General features: G+C 51.9%; 1 long non-coding RNA gene across 1 annotated transcript; it reads right to left on the reverse strand.

Moving 5' to 3' along the window:
- Positions 1–6,364: 6,364 nt before the first annotated feature.
- Positions 6,365–8,674, reverse strand: LOC119862845. The gene is made up of 3 exons (XR_005295400.2): positions 8,549–8,674; positions 7,772–7,938; positions 6,365–6,489 (listed from the first exon to the last, which is right to left on the reverse strand). It is a non-coding gene; the product is annotated as an uncharacterized LOC119862845 (long non-coding RNA).
- Positions 8,675–9,365: the final 691 nt, after the last annotated feature.

The raw sequence follows: 9,365 nt of genomic DNA on the forward strand, positions 1-9,365 counted from the left end.
ACCTTTCCCCTGACACTGTACAAGGCACCCTTTATATATAAAATCATGACTGTATAAAAATGAGGAATATGGGGGTTCCAGGACGCTCCCCCAAGGTATAGAACATCACAAAACATTTCTCGGTTCGGCCTTTGAGAATTGCTGTGGACTTGTCGGAGTCTTTGGGAGTTCCAGTGCACCCCCGGCCCAGGCTCAGATGGGTTCTGCTGTGCTGGCACAAAGCAGATACGCAGTGAAGCAGGAGTCGGAGGGATGCTAAGAGATTTGGCTGCTCCAGGAGGGTCCTAGGCAAATGCAAGTATAGACAGAATCATTTCTGTTCTTTCCCCATTTGCTTCAGGTCAATTGCCTTCATTAATTCTTGTCAATTATTTGAACTGGGGTGGTGCTGAGGCCCAGCCCCCACTGTGCTAGGCACTGTATATACATACCACATGGAAACAGCCTCCCTCTTTCTAAAAACCCTCAATGGAATGTCTCCCTCGCTTTGCCTCCTGTACTTATCCAACATCCGCCTCCTCTCCAGCCCTTCAGACACCCTCGCAGCCACCCTCGCCTATGCCACTTTTCAGCGTGAAACAGCCTCCCCATGTCATTTGGCTTCATCAGCTCCCTCCCTGCCCCCACTTTCCCTTTCCCCACCCCCAGTTCAAATCTCCGTTGAAAACACTCTCTCGACTAATGGCCTTATAATGAACATGGAGAGGGAGGGGGGAACAGATCGCTCCCTGGTTAGGTTATGCATCACTCAGAGCTGTTCCAAGAGCTAGCGCACTTCCTGACAGACAAATGTAGCTCTCCCAGTGCTAATGGACACAGTCAAGCCTCCACTTTCAGGAAACCAAAGGTGTGCGTAATAATATGCTTTCTTCTCAGCTGTGGTCTCTTGATTGAGCCTAACTGACTGCGAGAGGATGTCTTCTGGCCATCTGCTGTCCCCCTGCACAAGTGCCAAGACAGAGTCATATTCTGCTCAAATGAGTCAGCTGCATATTGAAAACAATTCTCTGACAAACACCATCTCACACGGCCCCCAGAATGAAACACAGTAAAAACTTTCTCTGAGCAACTACAGAGATGCTTAGACTATCATGTCAAGCGAATTTTGGTGTTTCTTCAACTGACTTTTTTAAATTGTTTGTAATTAGGATTAAAAGACGAAGCATCAGAAGAAACAGAACTCCAAATGGGCTTTTCATAATTCAAAGGCTGGTACTTTTACTGTAGTCTAGCATTTTGCCAAAACACTCTGGGGCTGACTCTCCTGTTGATGTCTGCACGTAAGTCCCATCAACAATAACACAGGTTGACAGGCTGGATAGACTCCCGGCTGAATGTGTTCAAAGCTTGCAAATCTAGTGACAAGTATTTAAATATTAAATGATACCTAAAAGCGTGAGAGGCTTGGAAACTGAATCATGGCAGGTTTCAGAGTAGCAGCCGTGTTAGTCTGTATTCGCAAAAAAGAAAAGGAGGACTTGTGGCACCTTAGAGACTAACAAATTTATTTGAGCATAAGCTTTTGTGAGCTACAGCTCACTTCATCGGATGCATTCGGTGGAAAATACAGATGAAGTGAGCTGTAGCTCACAAAAGCTTATGCTTGAATCATGGCAAATACAACACCGTGAAGGGGGGAATAAGAGGGCAATTGACAGCCAGCTATTTAGAGACAGCTAACTACAAAACACCCGTTCTCACCAGAATTGCCGCTCAAGAGAACATAAACCCACCAGTCTCTTTCTTCAGAGATTCCACAGTAGCGATTTAACAGAGCAATAGGACTTTTGGTATTTCATTTCTATAAATTAGACTATTAAATATTTTGCCTTGTGTTCCTAGCCTGGTTTTCAGAGGTGGGAGAAGGCTTTAAGAATACCGAAACCTGCAAAGCACTCCCAGATGGTTAGTTGAGCCAGACCTTCACTTGGTGAAAATCGGTGTCACTCCACTAGAGCTGGTCTGACAAGTTCAAAGAAAGGGTCATTGGTGGCGTGAGCATGACCGTGACTGAAGCACCTCACAGGGCAGAATGCTAGCTAAGGGCACTAACTCGGGGTTCAGATACCTGTTCATCCATGGCTGGTGTATTAGCATCCAGATCTTCTTTAGCTGAGTCTGTAAAGTCCTATTTGCCTGACTGTGCTCCAGAAACACCCTCCCCCACCCCCCTACGGACTAGCATCCATGTGCTTTGGGAAGCAGTGGTCGGGTTTCTCTCTCTGTCTTCACAGGTTCAATGTCCTGTAACGTAGCAGCCGTTTTGTACTCCCTGCAACCCCCAGACGGGAGACATCTCTAAGCAGGGCTGAAAAATGAACTGAATGTGAAAAGGGCAACATGCTCCAGTCAGAACTGGGGCTCCATTCAGAGATTCTGCACCCAGTATCCAGAACTCCCCTGGATTCTCTCCAAGCCTACGATAGAATATGGGTCTGAGGATGGGGTGTTGCTATAGGTGACACAGAGAGGTCTCCAAGATAGATGTGGCCATTGGCTAAGGAAATCCATGAAGTGCTCAGCAAGTTATGGAGCTGGGCTCAGCACCTGCTGGGAACGGTTCCATCCGGCTTCATTACAGCTCCTCCAAGACCTCTCCTCTGGCTAGACCGCGCCGAGACTGTTGGGAGGCACTCCTTTCTCAGCGGCCTGGAGCACATGGTGTGGCCCAGCTAGCGCATGGGCAGTGGTGTATGATGCCCCGGTAAAATATCAGTCTGTCTGGCAAACGCAACAGTCTAAGCCCCGTGTGCTAGAGGGGCAAAGCCGCTGCTCCAGCTGGAGCGGAGACACGCTGCGCCCTCAGCCTCATACCCTGAGCTGGGTGCTCTTAGGCACTGTACAAACTGGGAAAGGCCCAGAGTCCCATGAGGCCATGTGCTCAGGGTCAGCTCAGTCTCAAAGTCACAGAGGATGCCCTGAGCACGCACAGCTGCAGGAAGCTGGGCTCCCCAGTCTGCGCGGCAAACGCCAGACAGACAGCTCTGGAAGCTCCAGTGTCTGGCTGGCTAATAGGCTGTTCCCAGAGATCTGGAGATTTCTCATCCATTAATGAGCTGATGTCAATTCCCAGGAAAGCTGACTGAGATCACCTGCATAGCCCTACTCCCACACCACCTATTAGGCACTGTTTGCAAAGTGCCGAGAGAGGGAAAGTGCCATGTACGTAGCACTGAGGTTTATTATTGTCATAAGCAGAGAAGGTTTAAGCCAGGGGCTCTTAGCCTTTTTTGAATCACAGCCTCCTCCTCCCCCCCCCCAACCCCAGTCTTTTTATTATTTTTTAACTTGGAGGGGCCCCCCATTACAAAATGGGCCTTTCTTATGTAATCTAGCTGGAACTGGGACCATCATCGATTCCAATGAAGAGGATTCTACTTTAAGTAAATCACGCTGTTGTCTAAATGCTCCCAAGCCATGAAACTTTTTAAAAGCACAGACCTTAGTATCCACAGCGTTTTCCCAGCAGCATTTCCCAGCTGCAGCAGTGAAGAGTGCCAGTGGGCATCATGAGCCGGCACACTACTGCTCACTGCACTTTGGCCTGGCCACCCCTCAGGATAGAGGCACAGCCAGGCCAAATGTGAGCAGTATCGCACTCCTGCAAGTGGGTGGGACGGTTCCCGGTACCCCACTTAGAGAGTTTGACAGCCCTCCCATCCCCCACAGAGAACCACTGGTTTGAGCCGATCCATGCATGCTTTGAAATGACACCAGAACTCAGCACCTCCTTGCTGCTGCTTGTCCTGGAGGCACCCGTGTGGCTGCTGCTGTTCACGGTCTCAGCCATGCCCCCTGGCATTCCTGTTCCTGGAGACGTGCAGTGCCCAGAATCTCCCTCCCTTCCAGCAGCACGCAGGGTAGTAGTCTGCCCTGTGGAGATGGAGGCAGCAATTTCCAAGCCTTTCAAAATGTATTTTCCCCAAGCAAGCACATTGGTGTGGGGTTCAGCACACCCCCAGCCTAAAGCCAGAGGGCTGATCCTACACCAGCATTCTCCCTTCAGTCCATCGGAGTTACTGCTGCTCACTCAGCCTGGGGAAACCAGGCTCACCACGTCCCCATGATCCTGGTGTTAGCACTTGGCACAGTGAGACATCGAGCCAGCCCTGCCATGGCGACTCGCCCTGCCAAATCCCATTGCTGACAACCGCCCCGGCAATGCACCGGATGAAAGAAAGGGACACCAGCCCAAATGAGCACCATCATTGTGCAGGCTGGAGGCACCTCAGTCCAGGCCTGGAATGCTGACAACCGCCTCGGCACCGGGGACGTTTCCTGGGACTTTAAGGACCAGCTGGGTGCTAATGCCCATCAACTTTTGCTTTGGGGTCAGCGGTTCTCCCAGTCACTCATTAATCTCCATGACATGCCCATGGCCAGGCTCCTTGCTGTCTGACGAGCACAGCGTTAAGGTCTATTATAACATGGATACCATGCAGCCGGACGTGAACATCATCAGCGGACGTGGAACCAATTTGGTCTCAGTTGCTTTGCCCCCGACACACATGCAGGGCATTCCATCTTCACAGGGCTGCTCTCCCCTCCTCGCCCAAGTTCAGGTCAATCACTAATGAACTTTGGCTGGCTTGGGGAAAGTCCGAAGTGTCACTCAGCCAATGGGCGAAGGGTAATAATTCTGATTTACTCCCATCAGTATGACATTAGCTGTCATCAGCTAGCAATCTCATCTGGAAAAATCAGAATCTAGCTAGGGTGAGAAGCCTGCTAGGCCGACCTCGGTGACCCGTGGGAAGCATGAGGGCTGGGCAGGCCGTGACACCGGCTCTCTGGAGACTGACTCAGTGCAGTCCACCCTCTGCTTTCTCGTGCAAGTGCCCGGGATGCAGGCACCCAGAGAGTGCTCCCTCTCTGCAGCCTGCCCCCACTCTCCCTCCCGGTAACGCTAGTTGGGCAGCAGCCAGCCTGACTACACTCAGCTGGGCCTGCAGAGGGGTCCAAATTCTTCTCTCTCAAGGAGTCAGATGCTGGCAGGCTGCAGAGTCATTGGACCTTCACTGCACTGGCTACTCTGCCTTACAATCCTCCTCAGTGCCATCATTACCGCAGGCTTTCGAGATCCAGCTAGCGTCTAACCCAAACGGCTAATGGATTTCCGGGAGCGGAGGCGGATTGAAGGTGGCTGTGCTTCTCCCAGCAGATCTATCGGGCTGCTACCTTCTCCTGCAGCAGAGCAAGGCTCCCCCTACTGAACTCTGTCCCAGCCTTCGACTGCTGACCCGTTGGGGCTGCATGTGCCCTGGGAGCACTCACCTGACTCGTGGAGCACTGAGGGCCACAGCTCAGTCCTCACACTGCCATCGGCCCCAGTGCGCAAAGGAGGGGGAGCATCTCCTGGCGCAGACTCAGTCACCTGCACGTCGAATTACAGGGGTCCTCGCTTCTGCCTCTGTGAAAGCTCCAGTTTGATCCCATCCAAACTGCTGGGCCACAGAAAGTTCTTTTAATATCTATTCTGGAGGAGACAAAGCTCTGGCTCATTTAATTTCTCAGAGTCCTTCTGTTACAGTTTAATCAAAGTCAAATATTAAAGGCGCCACGAACCAAACCGAAATCTGCTGCTCTGCCAGCAGAGTCACTGAGCAATGAATAACTGAGACCTCAAATCAAACCTTCCGAGAGCGCCTGGGATCCAAGCTGGGCAGGGAGAGAAGTGTCCTCTCCAGCAGTCGGAGAAGGATGCACATGTGCAGGGCCAGCAGACCCTGCTGGGGGCCTGGAGGAGGGATCAGATGGAAGCTGCCCCAGTAATGACATGGACCCTGCCAGACAGAGCTTTGCTGATGCTATAGATTGACTCAATTTGGCCCCAGGAGCACTGGCCCTTTTTGAATAGTGAGGGCCTTCCTTGGGCACATAGGAGTGAGGAGTTTCCAAACCAGCTCAGACCAGTGGCCATCTAGGCCAGGATACTGGCCAAGAAACCCAGCAGTAGCAGATGTAGGATAATCTGCCTGCCATGAAGGTCTCATCCCAATCTCCAGTAGAGATTGGCATTGACCCCACAGCATGAGGTTTAGTATCCCTCCAAATAAAACCACAATTAATTAGAACAACTCCATTTCATTCTTAGACACGTCTGGTCCCTCTTTCAGCCTCTCTCAGGTAACGGCCTCGGGCAGTGAGTTCCACCCGCTAGTCACAGGAGGTGTGGAAATGTATTTCCTTTTCCCGGTGTTCAGTTTGCACTTGCTAGTCTAGTCTGTCCCACCCCGTCAGGCTCTTACACGAAGCTCACCAGGAAATCTGAGCGCCCTGTTCTCCCTCCCCCGAGGCCACACACCCTTCTGGTTCCCACAGCCCCCTGTACCTTTCTCACCTACCTGCAGCCACACGGGCTCCTTTCTGAAAGAACCACCTCCATCTTCTGCCACTTCCTCAGGGGCTGGCCCACTCCAGAGCTGCGGGCAGTCGGTGAAGGATAAAACGTCTGGATAACAATGAGCAGGAGAGGGGCTCACACACCTGCTGTGGGAAGCCGGAGACAGCCTCAGTTAGACAGACAGAGAGGTGCAGCCTGAACCACACCATTGCTCTTCTAGCGTAGCAGTAAAGCCACGGTTTGCAAAACATGGGTGCTGGAACTAGGGGTGCTGGGGGGCTGCCACACCCCCTGGCTTGCAGTGGTTTCCATCACATCCAGGCTTTACAGTTTGGTTCAAAGGCTCTCAGCTATACACATTGTTCCAGCGCCCCTGTTAGAAAGGTGCAACTTCGGTGCCCCCTGCCCCACGTCATTCAGTGGGCTGGTACAGAAGAGATTCCTCTCACCCACTTGGAATGGCAGCATGAGCCTTTTGCTCAGTGGGTGCCAGGGCTGCAGGAGGGACTGACTCACAGGCAGGAGCGCCAGCGGTCTTTTATGTCTATGCTGTGGTAAAAAACCTACAGCACTGACTCTCAGCACCGGGGTCAGGTGACTTGGGCTTGCAGGGCTCAGAACAGCAGTGTAGCCGTTTGGGCTCCAATTGCAGCTGGGCTCTGGGACCCTGCGAGGGGAGAGGATCTCAGAGCCGGGCTCCAGCCCTAGCCCAAACGTCTGCACTGCTATTTTATAGCCCCTGAGCCTTGAGAGCCTGACAGCTGGCCCAGGCCAGCCACATCCTTATTGGCGGTCTTTTATTGCCATGTGGACAGCCCCTTTGTGGCTCCTCCTGCTGCCGAGACTCAATCTGCCCTGCGACGGACGCACGGCTAAGAGACTCATGTTTATGGTTTGTGTCACTTTCCTCCAGCTAAACTGTGACCAGGGCCCATTAATCAGCCTCAACTGGACCCCTAAGGTTCATGTCCGGGGCCCTCAGAACTTTTTCTTAGTTGTCTCTCCCCTGTTCCCTTCCTTTCCTGGTCTGAGGTCCAGAGCTTATGTCTGATACCAAGCTCATTGCAGTCCATGAATTTCCTTTTCATGAAACACTCCCACACTAAAATGTTCTGTTCCAGCAGATGAGCCCGTCAGAGCGGATATTCATTTGTACTGTATTCTGCTTTTCTATTAAAAGAGCACCGCGCCACATTGCTCAGAGATTATAGAAGAAATGCATTAAACAGCGAATTTACTATGCAAAATGTATATGACAAGAGTCTTGGTTACAGCTGCTTCTCTGACAGGGTTTCAGCACTCGGTTAAACCCCTCCCGATTCTTTGCGTACAGTTCACCAACGGAGAACCAACATTCTGACGAGATCTCAGCCATCGGCAGTCATGGGACAAGCTCCAGAGCAGAGGAGAGGGAAGTTAGGAACGTACCTGTCAGTCTGAGCGAAGGCTCCAATGGGATTCCCAACACAGCACGCCACTTAGCCAGGTCTTCAAAGTCAGTGACGTTTCCAGGTATAGCCTAATGCAGGCTGAAAAACATTCTTGGTAATCCACTGCTAGCATGGAAGACACAAAAGCATTGTGTGGTGTGAGCTCTGCCAAAAGGAGAGAATAGCAAAATCATCAGGATTTTAAACTATTACACAATGTGAGGAATCTCCATTTAGGGTGACCAGACAGCAAGTGTGAAAAATTGGAATGGGGTGGGGGATAATAGGAGCCTATGCAAGAAAAAGCCCCCAATATTGGGACTGCCCCTATAAAATTGGGACATCTGGTCACCCTATCTCCATTGCACAGGAAGAAAAACATTTCAGCACCAGACTCCTCTGGAGGCGGGAGAGAAGGTTATCTACGGGAACTGAGTGTGACCCTCAGTGTGTCAGGTTGTTTTACTTTTCATCCCCACTGCGCAACCAGGATAGCCAAACCTCTATGTACCCCCCCCTACCCACACATGGGATGGTCAGACCTCCACCCCCCCACACAGGATAGCCAGACCTCCAACTACCCCTACCCCCCGGATGGCCAGACTTCCACCTACTGCACCCACACACACGGGATGGCCAGACCTCCACCTACCCCGCCCCCAGGATGGACAGACCTTCCTCTACCCCCCCCCATAGGATGGCCAGACCTCCACCTCCCCCCCGCCCTCCCCCACACACACACATATACACACAGGATGGCCAGACCTGCACCTACCCCCCACTTTTCTTCTCAAAGTCACATGTGGGAGCAATAATCGTTTCCTCCCAGGAACCAACAGCAGAAGGGGCGAGGTTAATGAAAGCGCCTTAGAACATGGCTCTCCCTCTCTGGAAATTCGCATCTCAATGGCACGCCAGGGACTCGCCTGGAGATGGAGAGCTGGTTTCATTAGAGTGAAGCTATAATAAAAAATAAAATAATAATAATACCACCAGCAGTAGCAGCCAGGTTGAGTGAGGGACAGGAGGAACCTGAGCTATAACAATGGAAACGCAGACCGTAATTCTAAATACTAATTGCCCAGACTATGCCCTCCTGTGCTGGGTTTAAACAATAAATATAGGTTAACCATTTCAGAAGCCCATAAGCTCTTCAGTTTTTCTCAGCACTGAGGAAGGAGAGCAGAAAAAGCTACCGACAGACCCTCAGCGCTAGCTAACTAAAACCACCTCTTATCTCAGGGGCAGTGTCCTTACAACTCTGGCAGAAGCCCTGGGGGTATCAGAGCTGGGACACACCCTGCCACTTTCTCTGACCCCACGTGCCCGCTCCTGCTGCATGCCCCTCTGGAGACATCCTGGGATTTCCTTGCCAGCTGAGCCCTGGAGAGCTCTGTGGATTCCAAGAGCGGAGCCTGATTGGCCACTAGTGGGCAAAGACAGGGCGATCCAGAGCCGCTTCTTTTCAGCAGCGTCACTGTGGTCTCCCGGGAGCTGTGCACTCCCGAGTGCAGGTGAAGCGAAGCTGGTCCAGCAGCTTGGGGGCTGCCTATCCCCAGCTGCTCAGGCTTCTCTCGCTGGCCCTGGACACA

The sequence above is a fragment of the Dermochelys coriacea genome, chromosome 10, assembly GCF_009764565.3.
Source record: "Dermochelys coriacea isolate rDerCor1 chromosome 10, rDerCor1.pri.v4, whole genome shotgun sequence".
Taxonomy (NCBI): Eukaryota; Metazoa; Chordata; order Testudines; family Dermochelyidae; genus Dermochelys; species Dermochelys coriacea.